We start from the raw sequence: 20,957 nt of genomic DNA on the forward strand, positions 1-20,957 counted from the left end.
AAGCCTAACCCCTCAGGGATGCCGTGTTAGAGGTGGTTTTTCTTTCTAATATATACTTTTTCTAAATCATGTAATAAAACACAGATGTAGAAAAGTCGACCGAACCAAATGTATAGCTTAATTATTAGAAGGCAAACATCTTTTTATCCCCAACCAGATTGCAAAATAGAACTTTGCAACAACCCTAGGAGCCCTCCTTGGACTTCCCCTACCCAACCACCTTCCTCTTTCCAAAGGTAACTGCTCCCCTGACTTGCACAGTAATCACAATTTGGGGTACCTTTATAGTTTTATCACCCTTTAGATGTATCAGATCCTTAGATATATTTTAAAAGCTTACTTGAAATAAATTTTCAGTCTTTTTTTTTTTTTAAGATTTTATTTATTTATTTGACAGAGAGAAATCACAATAGGACAAGTAGGCAGAGAGGCAGGCAGAGAGAGAGGAAGGAAAGCAGGCCCCCTGCTGAGCAGAGAACCCGATGTGGGACTCAATCCCAGGACCCTGAGATCATGACCCGAGCGGAAGGCAGCGGCTTAACCCACTGAGCCACCCAGGCGCCCCATTTTCAGTCTTTTTATCTGTGGATTCCCTCCTAATCTCCTCCTTTTTCTTATAGTGTGTAGGATTTTTCGCAGTCTGTTTTTGCTGGCTGCATATTCAATGTTCAACTCACTTAACATGTTCTTCTGCCCTCTCTTATTTCAATCGAATTAGCTTGTGGATCCAGAATGGTAATTAGACACGGATTTGGATCCCTTTGGCGAGACCCTACATGGTATACTCTTTCACGAGAGGTCCGGTTATCTATCTGTGATCTTCACAGCAACACGTACAGGATGCCTGTATCTGTTTATTCACTGAACATGGTGATATTCACACTCTGTCATCTCTTTTTCATTTATTAGTTGGAATATTTCTAAAAAGAGATGCTTCCTCTAATCTTATTTTTTTCACCAGTGGTACAGTTAATGTAGAAGGACTCCTTCTTGCCCTGAGATCATGACCTGAGCTGAAATCAAGAGCCAGATGCTTAAGCAACTGAGCCACCCAGACACCCCTCCATTAGAAGCATTTAAGCACAGGAGTGACATGATCTGATTTATGCTTTTGAAAGATCTTTCCACTGCGAGCAGATGGACTGTGAGGGCAGGAGGGGGAAGCAGGGATGCCTATTAGGAGGTTGATGACCAGGAGAGAGGTGCTGGACAAGACTGAAGCAGCAGAGACAAGAAGTGCTTGGATTCCAGCTATATGTGGAGACAGCTATGTATGCTAATGGATGGATACAGGGAAGAAGGGAAGAGACTCACTTCCAAACTTATGATGCGAGGAACCAGGTGCATAGTGGTGCCATCCAATGGCATGGGGAAGCTTGCAGAAGGAGCAGGTCTGTGGGAGGGAAAATAAGAGTTTGCTTTGGACGTATTCAGGATTTTTGGTTGTTTGCGTTTTTTTTAGATTTTATTTATTTAATTGACAGCGAGAGTGTGTGCACAAGCAGGGGAAGCGGCAGGCAGAGGCAGAGGGAGAAGTAGGCTCCCCACTGAGCAGGGAGCCAGATGCAGGGCTCAATCCCAGGACCCTGGGATCATGACCTGAGCTGCTGGTCCACAGCTGCATCCTGAGAAACCAGAAGGGGAGAGTCCTGCAGGGAAGCTTGAGAAGACCCTGGAGGTCAGGAGGAAAACTAGAAAGAGAATGGTCACACCAAAGCCTCAAGAGGAGGAGATGATGTTGGAGAAGGAGGGAGTTGCCAGTTGTGTCAAGTGCCACTGATGACTGGGCAAGATGAGAGTGGTGACCTGAACATTGGACTGAGCGAGATGGGAGAAGTTTCAGTGGGCTGGTGGGAAGCAAAGGCCAAGGGTGAGAAGGCCGGCCCAGGAAATATAGGCAGCTCTGGAGGGAATTGACAGGGAAGAGAAGCAGGAAAAACAGATAGTAGAGGCTGGAAGGGGCTGTGGGCCCAAGAGACCATGTGTCTTTGTAAGAACAGCCACATTAAGGGTTGCTTGTATGGGGGTAGGTATGATCCAGACCAGAGAAGAAACTGATAAAGCCAGAGAGTGCGGGGACTACTGCAGTGGCAAAATTTTCAAGTATATGAAGAGATTGAAAACTTCAGTACAAAGGGGAGAGCTAGGTCACAGTCAGGAGCTGTGATACTCCTTCTGTTGTAGTAAGGGAAGGAGGTCTGGAAACCCTTGCTAGTAGGTTGGTGGAGGCAGAGCTGGGAAACCTTCCTTAGTGAACAGGTAGTGAGGTGAAGAGATGAAATTGCTGCTTTGAAAAGGTCCTTTAAAAAAAAGTGCAGGGGCGCCTGGGTGGCTCAGTGGGTTAAGCCACTGCCTTTGGCTCAGGTCATGATCCCAGGGTTCTGGGATCGAGTCCCGCATCCGGCTCTCTGCTCAGCAGGGAGCCTGCTTCCTCCTCTCTCTGCCTACTGTGATCTCTCTCTGTCAAATAAATAAATAAATTCTTTAAAAAAAAAAAGTGCATTTGATTCTTTTTTTTTTTTTTTTTAAGATTTTATTTACTTAGAGAGACAGCACGCACGAGCAGGGGTTGAAGGCAGGGAAGGGGAGGGTCAGATATGGGGCTCTAGGTGCAGGACTCCATCCCAGGACCCCAAGATCATGACCAGCCCAAGGCAGACACTTAACCGACTGAGCCACCCAGGTGTCCCCGCCTTGAAAAGCTCCTTGAAGGAGATTTAGGCAAGTGTAGTAGATCAGCTGATAGTGTTGGCTGCTCATTTAAGATCTGAGGTAAAAATAACTTTTTCTGTGACTCTGTGGGGTAGCAGATGGTGACTAGGTTTATTGTGGTGATCATGTGTCTGAATATCTCAGTGTATACAAATATTGGAATCATTATGTTGTGTACCTGAAACTAACACAATGTCCTATGTCAATTATACTCTAATGAAAACAGAAAGACTTGGGGGTGCCTGGGTGTCTCAACTAGCTGCTTCCGGCTCTTGGTTTTGGATCAGGTCATGATTTCGGGGTCCTGGGATTGAGCACGGCGTTGGGCTCCACACTCAGCAGGAAAGTCTGCTCGAGGATTCTCTCCCTCTTCCCCTGCCGCCACTCAGACACGCTCATGAGCGCCTGCTCTCTCTCACAAATAAATAAATCTTAAAAAAAAAAAAAGATTTGAGGCCCTGGATTTAAACTGAGACTGGTCAACAAGTGGGATTTTCTCCATCTATGCTTAGCTGTTCAAGTGTAAGCACAGAGCAGACGGATAATAATTAGGGGCATAATTAGGGGTGGGGTTCTGCCATCTGAGTATGATGGAGGGAGGAGGGCAGGCACAAGTAAGGGTGTTTGCAGGGAACTGGCTCAAAGCCTATATTTTGTTCAGTATTCGAGTTCTAAACCCCATGCATACAGGCTCTCATCTCAACCAATAGCTTTAGTTGGTGTCGTCTTCCCAATTTTGAAACACAAACCTTAAACAAGAGCATGGTCTGTATGATATGTGACTCCTCCCTCTCTTCTTCCTTTGGAAGCTTTGGGTTTGTTTTTTTTTTTTTTTAAGATTTTATTTATTTATTTGACAGAGAGAGAGATCACAAGCAGGCGGAGAGTCAGGCAGAGAGAGAGAGAGAGAGAGAGAAGCAGGCTCCCGCCAAGCAAAGAGCCCGATGCGGGGCTCGATCCCAGGACACTGAGATCATGACCTGAGCCGAAGGCAGCGGCTTAATCCACTGAGCCACCCAGGCGCCCCTGTTTTTTTTTTTTGTTGTTGTTGAAATATCCTATTTATTTGAGAGAGAGAGAGAAAGAGAGCACACACACATGCAGGGGAAGAGGCAGAGGGAGAGGGAGAAGCAGGCTCCTTGCTGAGCAGGGAACCCCCCCCAAGTGAGACTCGATTCTAGAACCCTGGGATCCTGACCTTAGCAGAAGGCAGATGCCTAACCAACTGAGTCCCCAGGCATCCCTGGAAGCTTTGTTTCTTAAGGTGGAGAAAAGGGGCAAGAGACTCTTCGCCTGTAACATTTAAAAGTTAAAGAGATAGTATATTATCTTTGAAGAACAAATACAAAATATAATTTCAGATAAAAATGAAGAGAGCTTATTATTATTGGACTGCACCACAAGGAAATTCTTCAGGCTGAAGGGGATTACTCCCTGATGGGAATATGAGTCTTTAGGTGAAGGAAGAACACTGGGATTGATAACTATGGATAAATATAAAAGCCTATCTTTTTTCTTCAGTATATTTAGAAAGCATTTAACCATTTAAAGCAAAATAATTTTGTAATTGTAGCTTTCCATTTATTGCTCCAGTAATATGTCATACAATATATATGTTATGTAATGTTATGTAATGTAGTATATATTTTATGTTATATAATATATATGTCATATGTGGTTATAACATAAAGAATGGGCTTGCTAGTGGCACAATACTGTTGCAAAGTTCGTACATTTTACAAGGAGCAGAATAATATTCACCCTAGGTGGACTCTGAAAAGTTAAGGGTATATGCTGAAATCCTTAGAGCCACAATTCTTTAAGTGTGATACAGAGACTTTGGGGGTTCCTGGAAACCCATTCAGGAGCACTGTGAGTACCTTATTTTGCCAACATGTATGTTTATAAGCTGCATTCTACTTCCTGTATGCCAACCAAAACAGCCTGTCACAACTGATTGAATGCAGAAGTCGTTATGAGTCTCCACCTGTCTTCTATTAAGCCAGACCTTAAAGAGATTTCCAAAAACATAAAACAGTGCCTCTCTGTGAAGTCTTTAAAAAATATTTTAAAAATATAGGGCGCCTGGGTGGCTCAGTGGGTTAAGCCGCTGCCTTAAGCTCAGGTCATGATCTCAGGGTCCTGGGATTGAGTCCTGCATCGGGCTCTCTGCTCGGTGGGGAGCCTGCTTCCTCCTCTCTCTCTCTGCCTGCCTCTCTGCCTACTTGTGATCTCTCTCTGTCAAATAAATAAATAAAATCTTTAAAAATATATTTTAAAAATATATTTTTTTCATAAAAACATCTTGTTCATGTTAACATGAACATATTCAAATATTTAAAAAATTTTTCAGTTTCATATCATATATCTGTATATCTCTATCTCTCCCCCATAAAAGGTCTTTGGGGATCTTCAGTACTTGTTAGGAGTATAAAGGGTCCTGAAACCAAAATGCTTGTGAATGGCTGTAATAGAGCAAGCACTGGAAAATAAAGCCGTGTGCAGCGTTATTCACAATAGCCAAAAGGTAAAAACAATCCAAATGTTGGGAGGTGGGGGGAGAAGAGGACTAGATAAACAAAATATGGTGTATCCATGCAATGGAAATACTGCTCTGTCTTAGAAACAAATGAATACACGATTCCATGTGGATGATCCTGGAAAACATTATGCTAATTGAAAGCAGCTGAACACAAAGGGCCACATACTGAATGATTCTGTTTATATGGAATGTTCACCATAGGCAAATCCAGAGAGACCATGCAGACTGGTGGTGGCCAGGTGTTGAGGAAGGGGAGAATAGGGAGTCACTGCCTCTGGGTATGGAGTTTTATTTTGGGAAGATGGAGATGTTTTAGAACTGGATAGAAGTCCTGGTTGTACAACATTGTGAAGGCACTGAATTGAACATTTATTTATTTATTTATTTATTTATTTATTTTTTTTTAAGATTTTATTTATTTATTGTCAGAGAGAGAGCACAAGCAGGCAGAGTGGCAGGCAGAGGCAGAGAAAGAAGCAGACTCCCCAACTAGCAAGGAGCCCAATGTGGGACTCAATGCCAGGACCCTGGGATCATGACTGGAGCTGAAGGCAGCTGCTTAACTGACTGAGCTACCCAGGCATCCCTGAATTGAACATTTAAATGGGTTAACTTTATGTGATGTAAATTTCACTTCAATTACCAAGAAAAGTTACAAAATACAGTTAAAAAGTCAATGGAGGGGGCACCTGGGTGGCTCAGTCTGTTAAGTGTCTGCCTTTGGTTCAGGTCATGATCCCAGGGTCCTGGGATTGAGTTCTGCATTAGGCTCCCTGCTCATCGGGAAGTGTGCTTCTCCCTCTCCCCTCTCCTCCTGCTCTCTGTCTCTCAAATAAATAACATTAAAAGAAAAGAAGGTATATAAAAAAACCAACGGAGAAGTGAAAATGGAATTATAAAAGGTAGTTCAATCCAAAGAAACAGGAAAGGAGGGATAAAGGAACAAAAAACATTCAGGACAAAGAGAAAACAAATAGAATCGTGAACCTAAATCCAGCCACATCAAGAATGACATCATTGTAAGATATAGTAATTCCTCTTCTAGGCATTTAACCAAAAGAAATGAAAACACATATTTTCAAAAACACTTGTACATGGATGTTTATAACAACTTCATTTGTAATAACCAAAAACTTGGAACAGTCCAAGTGTCCACCAACAGGAGAACTGTGGTGTATATATATGTTTAAAACGACTTAGTTGTGTGAAAGAACACACTACTGCTGTACTTGGATGGACATGCCCGTATACAATATGGACATATCTCAGAATCATGCTGAGGAGGGGACCTGGGTGGCTCAGTCGTTAAACATCTGCCTTCTGCTCACGTCCTGATCCTGGTGGGGGTCCTGGAATGGAGCCCCCCCATTGGGTCCCTGCTCCCTGCTCGGTGGGAAGCCTGCTTCTCCCTCCCACACTTGCCCGCTCATGTTCCCTCTCTTGCTGTCTCTCTGTCAAATAAATAAAAAGTCTTAAAAAAAAAAACATGCTGAGTAAAGGAAGCTTTATCCAGAAGAATATATACTGATGATTCCAATTTTATAAAGTTCTAGAACAGGGAAAACACATCTGGGTTTTTTTCCTTAAGTAGGTTCCAGAGTGGAGCCCAACACAGAGCCTGAACTCGGGACCCTGACATCAAGACCTGAGCTGAAATCAAGAGTCAGACGCTTAAAGGGGCCTGTGTGGCTCAGTTCTAAAGCGTCTGCCTTCAGTTCAGGTCATAATCTCATGGTCTTGGGATCAAGCCCCCTAGGGAGCTCCCTGCTTAGCAGGAGCCTGCTTCTCCCTCTCCTTCCACCTCTCCCTTCTGCATGCTCACCCCTTCTCCCTCTCTCCCTCTCAAATAAATAAAATCTTAAAAAAAAAAAAAAAGAGTGAGACGCTACCCAGGCGCCCCAAATGCATCTGTTTTTAAAATCATTTTTTAATTATTTTATTTATTTATTTATTTTTTTAATAAAGATTTTATTTATTCATTTAACAGACAGAGATCACAAGTAGGCAGAGAGGCAGGCAAAGAGAGAGGAAGGGAAGCAGGCTCCCTGCCGAACAAAGAAGCCGATTCGGGGCTCAATCCCAGGACCCTGAGACCATGACCCGAGCCGAAGGCAGAGGCTTTAACCCACAGAGCCACCCAGGCACCCCTAAAATCTTTTTTTAAAAAAGTGGGAGCACTCGAAGGAACTTTCTAGGAGATGGAAATGTTCTTTCATCATAGGTGTTGGGTCACCCTGTTATATGTCTTTGTCAAAGCTCATTTCAAAACTTTTCTTATGCTATTTTCCCACTTTTTAATGCAGTGAAGAAACACAGCAAAATGTACCATTGTAACCATTTTACATGTACAGTTCAGTGGTGTTAAGGACATTCGTGTTGTGTGACCACCCATCTTCAGAGTTCTTCGTCTTACAAAACTAAAACTTTTCCCATTTAAACAGTAACTCCCCATTCCCTCCAGCCCCTGGCAACTGCTATTCCACTTGCTTCCTGTATGCATTTGACTACTCCAAGTGTCCCATACCAGTAGACTCACACAGAATTTGTCTTTGTGTTTAGCTTATTTAATTTAGCATAACGTCCTCGAGGTTCATCCGGGTTGCAGCATGTGTCAGAATTTCCTTCCTTTTAAGGATAAGGTATGTATAATGTATGAATAATGTATGTCCACTGTATGTATAGCCCACATTGTCTTTATCCACTGGATACTGGGACTGCTTTCACGTTTTAGCCATTGTGACTAACGCTGCTATCAACATGGGTGTACAGATATCTTTTTCACCCTGCTTCAATTCTTTTGGGTACATACCCAGAAGTGGAATTGTTGGATCATACAGTATTTCTATTGCTAATTAGTTTTCCACAGTGGTTGCTCTACATTCCTTTTTTTAAAAGGTATCATTCATTCATCTGACGCAGAGAGAGAGAGAGACACACACACACACACACATACACACACACAGTGAGAGAGGGAATATAAGCAGGGGGTGTTAAAGGGGGAGAAGCAGGCTCCCCGCTGAGCAGGGAGCCCCATGTGGGACTCGATCCCAGGACTCCAGGATCATGACCTGAGCTGAAAGCAGATGCTCAACCCACTGAGCCACCCAGGCACTCTGGTTGCCGTACCTTTCTATCAACACTACACCAGGGGCCCCATCCCCTTAACACTTCTTATTTTGTATTTTTCTCATAGTAGCCATCCTAATGGATGTAGGGTATTATCACAGTATGTAATTTTTTTTATACATGGAACACTTCACAAATTTGCATGTGATCCTTGTGCAAGGGCTATGCTAATCTTTATCGTGTTAGTTTTAGTACATATGCTACTGAAAGGAGCACACAGTATATGATTAAAAAAACCAAAACACTAAACATGCAATAAGGGTTGAACTCTTAATTTTTTTTTTAAGATTTTATTTATTTATTTGACAGAGAGAGATCACAAGTAGGCAGAGAGGCAGGCAGAGAGAGATGAAGGGAAGCAGGCCCCCTGCTGAGCAGAGAGCCCGATGCGGGACTCGATCCCAGGACCTCGAGATCATGACCTGAGCCGAAGGCAGCGGCTTAACCCACTGAGCCACCCAGGCGCCCTTAATTTTTTTATTATTTATTTTTCTTAGAGCTAGAGAGAGAGCCAGGGTTGAGGGGAGGGGCAGAGAGAGGGGGAGAGAGAAAATCTTTTATTTATTTATTTATTTATTTTTAAAGATTTTATTTATTTATTTGACAGACAGAGATCACAAGTAGGCAGAGAGGCAGGCAGAGAAAGAGAGGAGGAAGCAGGCTCCCTGCTGAGCAGAGAGCCCGATGCGGGACTCGATCCCAGGACCCTGAGATCATGACCTAAGCCGAAGGCAGCGGCTTAACCCACTGAGCCACCCAGGCACCCTTGGGAGAGAGAAAATCTTAAGCAGGTTCCACGCTTGGTGTGGAATCCGACATACGGTGGGGCTCGATCTCAGGACCCTGAGATCATGACTTGAGCCGAAATCAGGAGTCTGGTGCTTAACTGACGGAGACACCCAGGCACTCCATGAACTATTTTTGATAGCAAGAGTGAAGGGTAGAAAAGGCTTTAGAAAAAACCCTGAACAGGTTGAGTCTAGTTGATAAGTCTGACAAAGTGTTTAGGAGTTGGGTGGAGTGTCCTGATATTTGTAACTTACTTTGAATAGCATCAGAAGTAGAATGGATTCACTGATGGATGGGACAGATGAGTGGTATGGGGATAGAGCAAATACAGAGAAATGTTAACAGTTGTAGAATCTAGGTGGTGAGGAGATGAGTGCTTACTGTATAATTCTTTCAACTTCTCTTTGTATTTGAAGTTTTCATGATCTTTTTCTTGGGGGAAATTTTATTTGTCTGTGGAAAGGTTTGCTGTGAAGGAATGAGAGTCCTTTGGTGAGTGGGGCCCCCGAGAGGTTGAGAGGACCCTCTAACCATGCAGAGGCCTCAGGGGGAAAATGTTGGGGACCACCTGGCCTGGAGCTAGAACCCTAGAGGCTCGTAGGTCTTGGGGTGGGACAGGAAAGAGTAAAAGGATCAAGGGGACCAGGTATGGAGAGTGAGAAAAGAAGGAGGGCAATTAGAGTCTACCTTTGAAGGTCAAGGTAGATTACATGTATTACTTACTGGTGTCGCTGTTGTCTTAGGCACTTAATGCTCAAGAGAGCCGAAATAGCAGTGGGAGCGAGTGAAATTCATCTGGCCACTTGGACAGGATTTCCAAATGGCAAGATAGTACCAGGGCTCAGGGTTAGGTTCTCAAGATTGCAAATCCAGAAAACATCTGAGTGTTCCCCACCCCACGTGTGCCCAGAACCTGCTATCCCCCTTCACAGGAAATTACTAACAAACCAGAATGGTGAGATCTGAAACTGCCAAGTCGATCAGATGCTTGGGGCAAGTGGCCATTGCATTTTCTCTCCGGTGGGCTTGAGAAACAAGTATCTTCAGAAGTCTGCTTGATGAGCAGAGCAGCACAGCAAGGGGAATGAGTCGGGTGAGGGGTTAGTGGCTGACACTGTCTTAAACTGTTTGGATACAGGCCTGGAATATTTGCCTTGGCCAGACTTAGCACCCTCTCCCCTGGACAGGGCTGGAGACATTCTCACATTCTTGACCCGTGATCTTCTCCGTTCTAGACACTACATTTCTTCCATTAACAGATTTTTTTTTTTTTCTTTCACGTGACACAACGGATTAGGTTGTGACATCTGAAGTCAGTTATCCTCTGGGTATTTTCAATGACGTCTTAACCACACCTTGGCATGCTGGAGTCAGAGGTACATAAAGAAACCGATGGCTGGGGGGTAGGAGGTGCTAAGAGAGGAGAAAGGGTGATTGTAGAGACAGATAGCCACTCGAGTACCCAAACTATTTAAGTCAAACCCTTTTCAGAGTTTATGGTCTCTGTGGCTTCTGTTTCAATTTTAATCCTGTGAGTTTTCATTGCCTCCCACTTATCCTTCCCAGCTGGTACACGGAACCATTTTTGATGCTTTGGAAAGCAGTATTTTTCTGTAACATTCTATTCCTACAGTGCATCTTTGGTTTGAGCTAAATCAAGTATCCACTTATCACTAACGCTGAGTCTGATGGGATTTTCTCTCACCATCCCCGCTGCAGCTCCTAAAAGAGCAGACTTTACCTGACTGGCAGATAGAAAATGGCGCATCGTCATGATCTTGGCTAACTGAGGTGTTGTAGGCGTCCGTCAAGACTGGTGTCAAAACACTTCATTGTGTGTAATTAAAAAAAAACACACACACTGAACCAATATTGAGTCTAGTCGCTGACATGCATGCTGAACTGTTTAGGGGGTAAAGTCTTCTGATATTTGTAACGGATTGTGAAATGCATCCGAAATAGGCTGGATTTAGAGATCTTCATTTTAGACAGTGGGGAAACAGACACAGAGCTTGTAGGCCACGTGTTAATGGAGCAACATCCCTTACTGATTTGTATGTGAAGAGTCGTATTTGTTAACTTTTTTCTAATTTCAGAAGAAGTGCATGTGTATTGTAAGAAACCTTCATTGAAGTGTGGTTGTGAATGATGAGGTTGTGTTGGGTGGGAAACCACCTTTCCGTTGTGGGCCTGAGATACTCTGGTGCTACAAGCGGCTAGAAGTCGGGGGGAGGTGTTACATAACAAACATAACAAACATTCAGCTGCAGAAATTTGGAAGATTTTTTTTTTTTAGATTTTATTTATTTATTTGACAGACAGAGATCACAAGTAGGCAGAGAGGCATGCAGAGAAAGAGGGGGAAGCAGGCTCCCTGCTGAGCAGAGAGCCTGATGCGGGGCTCAATTCCGGGACCCTGGGATCGTGACCTAAGCCGAAGGCAGAGGCTTAACCCACTGAGCCACCCAGGCGCCCCAGAAATTTGGAAGATTTAATTGGCTGGCGTTCTGTCTCTCGCTGTGTCTCTCTCTGTCAAATAAATAAAATCTTAAAAAAAAGATTTAATTGGCTTTATTAATCGATTCATAAGTCAGACAGCAACTCATCTAGCAAGTAGAGGAGAGCTCCGAAGGGCCCCAGAAAAGGAAATGTTTTTAAAGGTAGAGAGGGAGCAGAAAATAAAAGGAAATTATCAGCCAAGGATCCATTGTTTTAGGCAAGGTCGCACTCCTAAGGGGAACTCAAGGGGTCTATCAGTAAATTTCTTAGGGCTGCCCAGGAAATTCCTGTGTCATACTGGTGAGAGGTCACATTTCTGGGGGGTTGAGCCTGCAGTTAGGGTGGGTAAGAAGTCTGGGTTTACTGACTTGGAGCCTTAACCTAAATGACTCATTTTGGGCCTGTGGTTTTCATTATAACAATATACAGAGAGCACGTTATTGAGCCCTGGCCTGTTGTTCAGCGGTGGGTTTGACTAACCCATAATTCTCCTTGGAGGAAGCGCCTGAGCAGTTTTCTTAGGGCTGCACAAATAACAAGCTATTTTCTTACCTGCCTTGACCATGGCCAGGGGTCATGTGTAGTGTTTTTTCTTTTCTTGAGGGAATCTAGAAGAAAGAAATTCTGGAGGTGCTGGTCTGGCTCAGTTGATAGAACACATGACCCCCCCTTTTTTTTAGATTTTATTTATTTATTTGTCAGACAAAGAGAGATTGAGAGAGAGAACATGAGCACAAGCACGGGGAGCAGCAGGCAGATGGGGAAACAGGCTCCCTGCTAAGCAAGGAGCCCGATGCGGGATTCTATCCTTGGACCCCGGGATGGTAACCTGAGCTGAAGGCAGAGGCTTAACCAGCTGAGCCACCCAGGCGTCCTGAACACGTAACTCTTGATCTCGGGTTGTGAGTTTGAGCCCCACATTGGAGGCAGAGTTTGCTTTTAAAAAAAAGATAAAGAAATTCTGTATGTAATGCTATGAAAATACCTCCAACAGTGAAGAGAATAGCGTGAATGTATGCTAGTGCTGTGCACAAAGCGATGAACAGGAAACAGACACGTATTTGCTTGGCTGGCTCTGGAAGGCATTCACAAGCAGAAACTGTGGCTTCTGTTGGGATGGGGTGGAGGGAGGGCCTGCTTGGATGCCTGCCTTGTATACCTTTGTATAGTTTTTGATTTTGCAATCTTTGTACATGGATTCCTATTCAAAATTAAAGTATGGAACACGTAAAAATGGGATATTTTAGGGTTTTGGTATTCCCTGACTAATCACAATTCCAGTCATAAAGACCAGCACTATGCTGTGATGGACAGACTCTGCCTTTTTTTTTTTTTTTTTTTTTGAGGGAGGGGCAGAGGGAGAGAGAGAATCTTAAGCAGGCCGCCCACCCACATGCTTCTCCCATCACAAAGATATCTGGGCAGACCCCAGCCTTTGTGGGATTTGGGGGATGCAGTCATTATGGGATGTTTGTCGTTCTTGGGAGTCAAATCCGCTCGCTTGCCCGAGGATCTGACTTCCCTGTGCCTTCCTCCTTGTCACTTGAGCTTTTAGGGGTGGAGAGCTAGTCACTCTGGCTTTCGTCTAGAGACTTCAGATGAGAAGCCCTTCCACAAAATGCACTGAATAAATTAGAACACAGACTTCCATTATTCCTTCTTGAAATGGGGCCTCTGTCTGTCTGTGAGGACGTCTGGAGAATGGAAATCCAAACACAGGATTAGAAATCCTAACATTAATGCAATTTTCATTTGATATCGGCTCACTCCATTGTCTATGAGGCGCTATTAAAAATGCATGCAGGATGTGCGTGAGATAAAACATATCAAAATTCAAATTGATTCCGATTTCCATTGATACTCACTGCTCTGGCCCTCTGGCTTCTAGAAGCTTTAGCCATCTGGGGCCCAGCCTAGAGCACAGGGGTGAGGAAAAAGATCCCCTAAGCAGAGAGGAGAGCTGCCATAAAGCACGAGAAGCTCAGTTCAAAGGAGGGTCTTTCCCACTGTCACTCAGAGCCTGCACAATCAGTAAATTGTTCCATATTAATAATAATAGCTTTCCCTTATTGGGCACTTGCTATGTGCCGGGTTACATGCTTTATATAGAATAATTAGTTAATCCCCACTACCCAATGAGGTAAATTGCTATTATCGTTCCCATTTTATGGATGAAGAAACTGAGAGGGGTTAAGTGACTTGTGTGAGGACATAGAGCCAGTGTGATAGAACAGAAATTTCAACCCAAGCAGCTTGGCTCCCAGGCCTAGCTTACCTCTCTCCCAGCTTCCTGGCTGAGTGTGTGTTTGCGTGTGTTCGTGCATGCACGCACGCATGTGTTTAAAACACCTGGGTGGGTCAGTCCTTAAGCGTCTGCCTTCGGCTCGGGTCATGATCCCGAGGTCCTGGGATTGAGTCTCGCATCGGGCGGGAAGCCTGCTTCTCCCTCTCCCACTCCCCCTGCCTGTGTTCCCTCTCTTGCTGTGTCTCTCTCTGTCAAATAATAAAATAAAATCTTTAAAAAAGTTAAAACATGTAATTCTAAAAAGCTTGGCTTGTTGGTTTTCCAGCTCTCTGCTCATTAACAGTGGGGGCCTCTAGAAGCAAGCGTATTCATAACACCAAATGGTGATAGAGCAGAAGAACCCACAACCTTGAGCAGGCCTGGTCCTTGCTAGGAGTCAGCCCTGCATGGTTCAGAATAGAGCCATGATGAAAATTTATAAAAGACAGCTGTGGCAGACACTATAAGCTGTCCCCAATGTTCACTATCCCCTTCTCTCTCTTAGTGCTAGAACCCCCCAAATTTCCCGTGGACTGCACCTGCAGGATCTCTCTTATGGCTAAGCATGGCCAAGTGGCTTAATTTGGGCCCTCGACTAGAAGAAGTGAGATGTGCCTGATCTCACAAGCTCTGCCCTCTGCCTCTTCCTCACCATGGGCTGGGAGGTGGTCTTAGGGGCCAGGGTCATGAGAAGGGAAACCCCCAGGGATAATAGCAAGGGATGGAAACAGCTTCACCTCGATCCTGTGGAGTCCTGTGTTGTCCTGGGCAGGAGAACAAGCTTTCTCATTTAAGCCATGGTAAATCTCTCCCTTAGAACAGCCAAGCTCACAAGCCAATGAATACCCCCAGGACGTCAAGGAAAGGCTACATTAAGTCTGCTGTATTTTGTTAACATTTTTTAAGTATATGTGCTGCCAAAGCGAGCACTGTATTTTGTTAACAAATCAAGGAAATATTCGAGGCATTTTAGAAAGAGTTCAGTAACAGGGTTTGAGGCCTAATAGGGCAGCTTTACTTGTTTGGAAACATCCCTGGAAACTTTCTAAATGCTGACAGAAAAAGAACTATACTATACTTGGTTGATGGAATATGGAGAGGACATAAATTCAGTTCGGTCCCAGAAACATGGAATGGCTGCCACGCGCCCACAGAGTTCTTGCCCTCTGGGAGCTCGTAGTCAGGTGGGGGCTGTGCAGGGACCCGAGAGCTGAACACGTGGATATAAAAAGGAATCAGCATTGGTGGGCACACACCCAACCCCGACTTGGGGCATTAGGAGAAGCTCTCTGGGGGGGATGTGTGAGCAGAGTCTTCGGTCTGAGTGGAAGCTTTGCGGGCCAGCTCCTGGCAGTGTTACACTTTCCATGAAGAGAGCAGTATCTGTGTGTTATGGAAGCTGGAGCCGAGAAGCCTTCTCTGCCTTGAGAAATGTAACTGATGAAATGAGTATCTTCAGTGTCCCTCTTTCTCCTTTTCTTCTTCTTCCAAGATCATCCCACACGTGGGACAGATTCCAGCAAACTTGAGGGTAGGATGTGGGTAAGCAGGCATTACCTAGGATATGTCATACAGCAATCAGAAGGGTCTTTACCTAACAGTGTCTGTTCTTCCATCGTTAAGTAGCAGTAGGAGCTGAACGAGTGGCCGGGAGCCTCACAAGTTAAATCTGGGCTCACGAAAGCACTAGTTGGCTCACTCTCTTGCTCTCAGTGACAGGCGGGTAAATAATGGGTAAGTGCTTTAACTCTGGCTGTCAGTTCTGTGGATGACAGTGTTACCCCCACTGGAGCAGGGACTGTACGGAATGATAAATCGAAGGTATTAGATGGCACTTGGCAGCCTGAGAAGGAAAGGCAGTAATTAATGACTTTGGAGCAGTCTTGCAAAATATCGATGCCTGAAAGACACTTGACATTTTCTTTTCCCCAGACAGCATGAACTCAGGGGAAGCATCCGGATTGTGGTGGTTGGGGTAGAAGGGTAAGCTGCAGAAACACAGAGGAGAAGCTGGTAAAGACAGAGCAGAGCAGACAGGAGAGCTGTCTTTCTCCAAACTGGGGTTTGCGGCTAGCTTCCTTGGGATCTCACCCCAGACTTTTTCCTTACTTCTTTTTCCTTTCTTTTTCCTTACTTCCTTACTTCTCCTATGAGTTAGGACTTGGGTCTGATTTTAGCTGAGCCCTAAGTCAAAGCCAAAATTTAACAGTATATGGTCATGGATTTTCTTTTTTAAAGACTTTATTTATTTATTTATTTATTTGAGAGAAAGAGAGAGCGCGAGAGAGAAAGTACAAGCTGGGGAAGGGGCATAGGGAGAGGGACTAGCAGACTCCTCGATGAACATGGAGCCTTGGAGCCTGCCATCATTGGGATGGGGGGTGCTCAATCCCAGGACCCTGAGGTCATCACCTGAGCTGAAGTCCGATGCTTAACCCACTGAGCCACCCAGGCTTGTCATGGGTTTTTAAGAAAATTGCTTAAATTTTATTTTAAGAAAACTTGTCCCCCTCAACTGCATACATATAGTGTGTATATATGTGTACACATACATGTATTTACATATACATATAAATATTTTTCTTTGGGGCGCCTGGATGGCTCAGCCAATTAAGCATCTGCCTTCAGCTCAGGTCATGATCTCAGTGTCCTGGGATTGAGTCCCACCTCGGGATCCCTGCTCAGTGAGGGGGTCTGCTTCTCCCTCTCCCTCTGCCCCTCCCCCTGCTTCTGCATGGTCTCTCCCTCTCAAATAAATAAATAAATAAAATCCTTTAAATAAAAAAAATGTTTTTCTTTGACTTTTAAGGAACACTTATCACATTTGTTTTTCATGCAAAACCATGCCAGATAAAAAGGATCCTAAAACAAAATAAATAAAGTATCAAAACAAAAAGCCCTTGAATTTTGCTGAACCAAAATTTCAATTATAAATAAGAAGGCTTCTATTTACTTGGAATGAACAGTGTCCTCTTTGATATAATAAATACATTGAACAGTAAGTCTTTGGCACGTTGTGCTAAGTACTTGAATTTTAAATTAATCGCTCCCTGCAAAAAAAAAAAAAAAGAAAGAAAGAAAGTATAAAATTCCTCCCTGATGTTCTTAGGAGAGAGTGAAATCTGCAACCTAGGCTAGCAAGCCCTGTGTCCTGAGTCCTGCCTCCTCCTCACATTTTCCGTCCCTGTTCCCGGTTTCACTTTCTTCACAGGACTTTTTTGTGTCTCTCATCTTCACATTTATTTCCCCACATTTTTTTTTAAGATTTTTATTTATTTATTTGATAGAGAGATCACAAGTAGGCAGAGAGGCAGGCAGAGAGAGGGGGGGAAGCAGGCACCCCGCTGAGCAGAGAGCCCGATGTGGGACTCGATCCCAGGACCCTGAGATCATGACCTGAGCCGAAGGCAGAGGCTTAAACTACTGAGCCACCCAGGCGCCCCTATTTCCCCACATTTTTAAAAAAAGATTTATTTATCTGAGAGATAACATAAGTGGGGTGGAGCAGGGGAGAGGGAGAAGCTGACTCACTGCTGAGCAGGGAGCCCCATATGGGACTTGATCCCAGGACCCAGGCATCATGACACCAGCGGAAGGCATACACTTCACAGACTGAGCCACCCAGGTGCCCCTCCACCATTCTAAACCTTGTCACTGAAATATAATATAGGTGCAGAAAAGTGCATTTAACTGCTGGGTTGATTTTCCAATCATCACGGGCTTAAGAAATTTATTTTTACTTGCTTATTTATTTATTTTTTATTTTTTAAATTAAAAAATTTTTTTTTAGAGTTTATCTATTTATTTGACAGACAGAGATCACAGGTAGGCAGAGGCAGGCAGAGGGAGAGAGGAGGAAGCAGGCTCCCCTCCGAGCAGAGAGCACAACATGGAGCTCGATCCCAGGACCCTGAGATCATGACCTGAGCTGAAGGCAGAGGCTTAACCCACTGAGCCACTCAGCACCCCAAGAAATTTATTTTTATTGTGAAATCTACATGACATCCTTACCATCCTGTTTTACAATTTGGTGGCCTTCAGGACAGTGGCACTGCTGTACCACCAACACCACTACCCATCTCCAGAACGTTTTCGTCCATTTCAGCTGGAACTCTGTCCCCAGGCAACACCAGCCGCCCCCCTCCCCAGCGCCCCAGAACCAGCATTCTACTGTCTATACATTTGATGCCTCTGGGGCCTCCTGCAGGGCCATGGACTTCTGATATGAAGTGGACTGCCCATGGCCCTGGGACCAGACACCACATGCTTCTCATTTCTTTTTACTGGTGTAAATTTATTAATGTCCAGCTGTGCACTGACAGTCCCCAGCCAGCATGGGTGCCTTGAAGACTGTCCTCATAGATTTTTCTCTCATTTCCTATCATCACCGGGAGAAACTGCTCTGCCACTCATGTTTCAGTGTCAGATCCTGGTCTCTGGGATGAGTAACAGGAGCTGCCGGCTCCCCAATGAACTGCTCCTGCCTGTCACAGTAATCATCGGATTCCTTCCCTGTAAGTGGATTCGGTTAAGTGCTCAGCGGTGGTTTGAATGCCATCTCTTAGAATAAATCGAAGCCACATTTGAAGGATGCTGTTTCCAATAGTGATGATTTCTGAATTTTTCTTCTTCATCTGCTCTGAAAGGCTCGCTCCCTAAATACGAAGGTTTTGTATTCAAGCGTCTCTGCTTCGAAGAAAAATGTGTCAAGTATGCAGTTCTGCCTCGTTCCTGCCCCAATTCCTTGCTTAAATCGGAATCTTGTGTCGCTGAGCCAGGAACATCTGGAACTTTTTAAAGACCTGTTTCATCCGGGAGAAAGGCAGATCTGGTTTAGAGGGTTTCTGGAAAATGAAAAAAGCAGAATCAGAATTTGAAAAGATTGGAGTGTGTTGGGAGAACGGGCCCATGCCTTATTCTAGAGCATGAGAATCGTGAGGACATTTGGTTTGGTGGAAGCGGGCAGTCCTGCAAGTGAGGTCTTACTCTCGCCAACACTGCATAGAGCCAACCCAGTAAGCAGTCCAAGCGTCAGAAAACTGGATCACAATTTTGTCACAGGAGTAGGCATAGACAGAAGAGAAAGTATATTTCCCTCCACTTTAAAGTTACAAGGACTAGGACCTATGGGTGGTTCAGTCAGTCAAGGGTCTGCCTTTGGCTCAGGTCATGATCCCAGGGTTCTGGGATCAAGTTCTACACAGGGCCCCCTGACTCAGCCGGGAGTTTGCTTCTCCCTCTCCCTCTGCAACGCCCTCTGCTGTTCCCCTGCTTGTGCACACACTCTCTCTCTCAAATAAATTAAAAAAAAAAAAAAAAAAAAAGTAACAAGTACCAACAACCTCAAACACCCTGATGTGTGTGTGTGTATTTGTGGTTTTTTTTTTTTAAAAGATTTTATTTATTTGACGGACAGAGATCACAAGTAGGCAGAGAGGTAGGAGGAAACCGGCTCCCTGCTGAGCAGAGAGCCTTATTGGGGTGGGGGGCTCGAACCTAGGATCCTGGGATTAGGGCTTGAACTGAAGGCAGAGGCTTTAACCCACTGAGCCACCCAGTCGCAACCTCTCCCCACTCCATATTTTGAAGGAACTACTGAAGATAGATGAAGTTTCATCGGCTCATATTACAGTTCTCAACTCATAGCGCCCTCCCCTTATTTATAAGTACACAGCCATGCCCTGTATCATGTGATTTTGTGTTACCTACCCCCACTGGTATGGATGGAGTATCTGTCCTTCCTTCAGTGGTTTTAGGCTTTCCCACGTAACTTGCTTTGGCCAACAGAATATGGGCGGAAGTGAGAGCGTGCTGTTTCACCCAGCCCTCTTGTGCTGATGCCATTGGATGTGAGAAGAGCCTGCCTTGGGGAACTGCTGATCCCAGGAGAATGAGATCCAGTCTCAGGGATCAAACCTGAATCTGAGGGGCTTTCTGGAGCCAGGTTGACCCACAGCCTGAAGTATATTAACCTCATTGGCCTCTAAATTCATGAGTGATTAAATATATGCTTGTGGTAGGCCACCAAGTTTTGGGGGAGTTTGTTACAGAGCAGTATTATGGCAATGGATGACTAATGCAAAGACCAAAATGCAGAAGCAGAAAGCAAAAGTTTAAATGAAGCAGGTGGCTGATGCCTAGGGAGGGAAGGAAGCAATGGTGGGGTCTGAACAAAGAACAAGTAGGGAAGGGCTTCCAAGACGAATAAGGTGAGGATGAAAGGCAAGAAGTATTGGGGCCACTGAAGCTCCTTCAGATGTTGGGATGGGCAGTGGCATCAGGACAACACACACACACACACACACACACACACACACACACGAGATCTAGCCCCTCTGTGCCTTTGATCAGCACTGAGCTTTTCTGGTGTCATTGTTCAGTGTTATCTGAGAGGTTTCCAGGGAGGGAGTCAGTGTTGGATTCCCAGGAAAGTGTAGACTCCCAGTTTTAGGGTCAACCTGGGCTCATGGTTGCAATATACAGATGGAATAATAATGGAGTTGGGGCATGTGAGATGTAAGGACAGAACTCTGGTGAGTCAGTATTAGCACCACCGAAATGTTTTTTTTTTTTTTTTTAACATATAGTGTATTATTGGTTTCAGAGGTAGAGGGCAGTGATTCATCAGTCTTATATAATACTCAGTGCTCTTCCATCCCATGCCCTCCTTAACGTCCATCACCCAGTTGCCAAAAAAAAATTATTTTAAGATTCTTATTTATTGGGGCACCTGGGTGGCTCAGTGGGTTAAGCCTCTGCCTTCCGCTCAGGTCATGCTTCCAGGGTCCTCGGAATCTCTGCTCAGCAGGGAGCCTGCTTCCCCCTCATCCCCCGCCTGTCTCTCTGCCTACTTGTGATCTCTTTCTCTGTCAAATAAATAAATAAATAATCTTAAAAAAAAAAAAAGATTCTTATTTATTTATTTGAGAGAGAGAGAATGAGAGAGAGAGCGCATGAAACGGAGAGGGTCAGAGGGAGAAGCAGACTCCCTGCTGAACAGGGGGC

The 20,957-nt window shown here is 44.6% G+C and overlaps 1 non-coding gene across 1 annotated transcript; it reads right to left on the reverse strand.

Annotated features, from left to right (window-relative positions):
• Nucleotides 1-8,494: 8,494 nt before the first annotated feature.
• On the reverse strand, nucleotides 8,495-8,596 carry LOC122898234. The gene has a single exon (XR_006382923.1). It is a non-coding gene; the product is annotated as a U6 spliceosomal RNA (small nuclear RNA).
• Nucleotides 8,597-20,957: the final 12,361 nt, after the last annotated feature.

Source organism: Neovison vison, chromosome 1 (assembly GCF_020171115.1).
Source record: "Neovison vison isolate M4711 chromosome 1, ASM_NN_V1, whole genome shotgun sequence".
Classification (NCBI taxonomy): Eukaryota; Metazoa; Chordata; class Mammalia; order Carnivora; family Mustelidae; genus Neogale; species Neogale vison.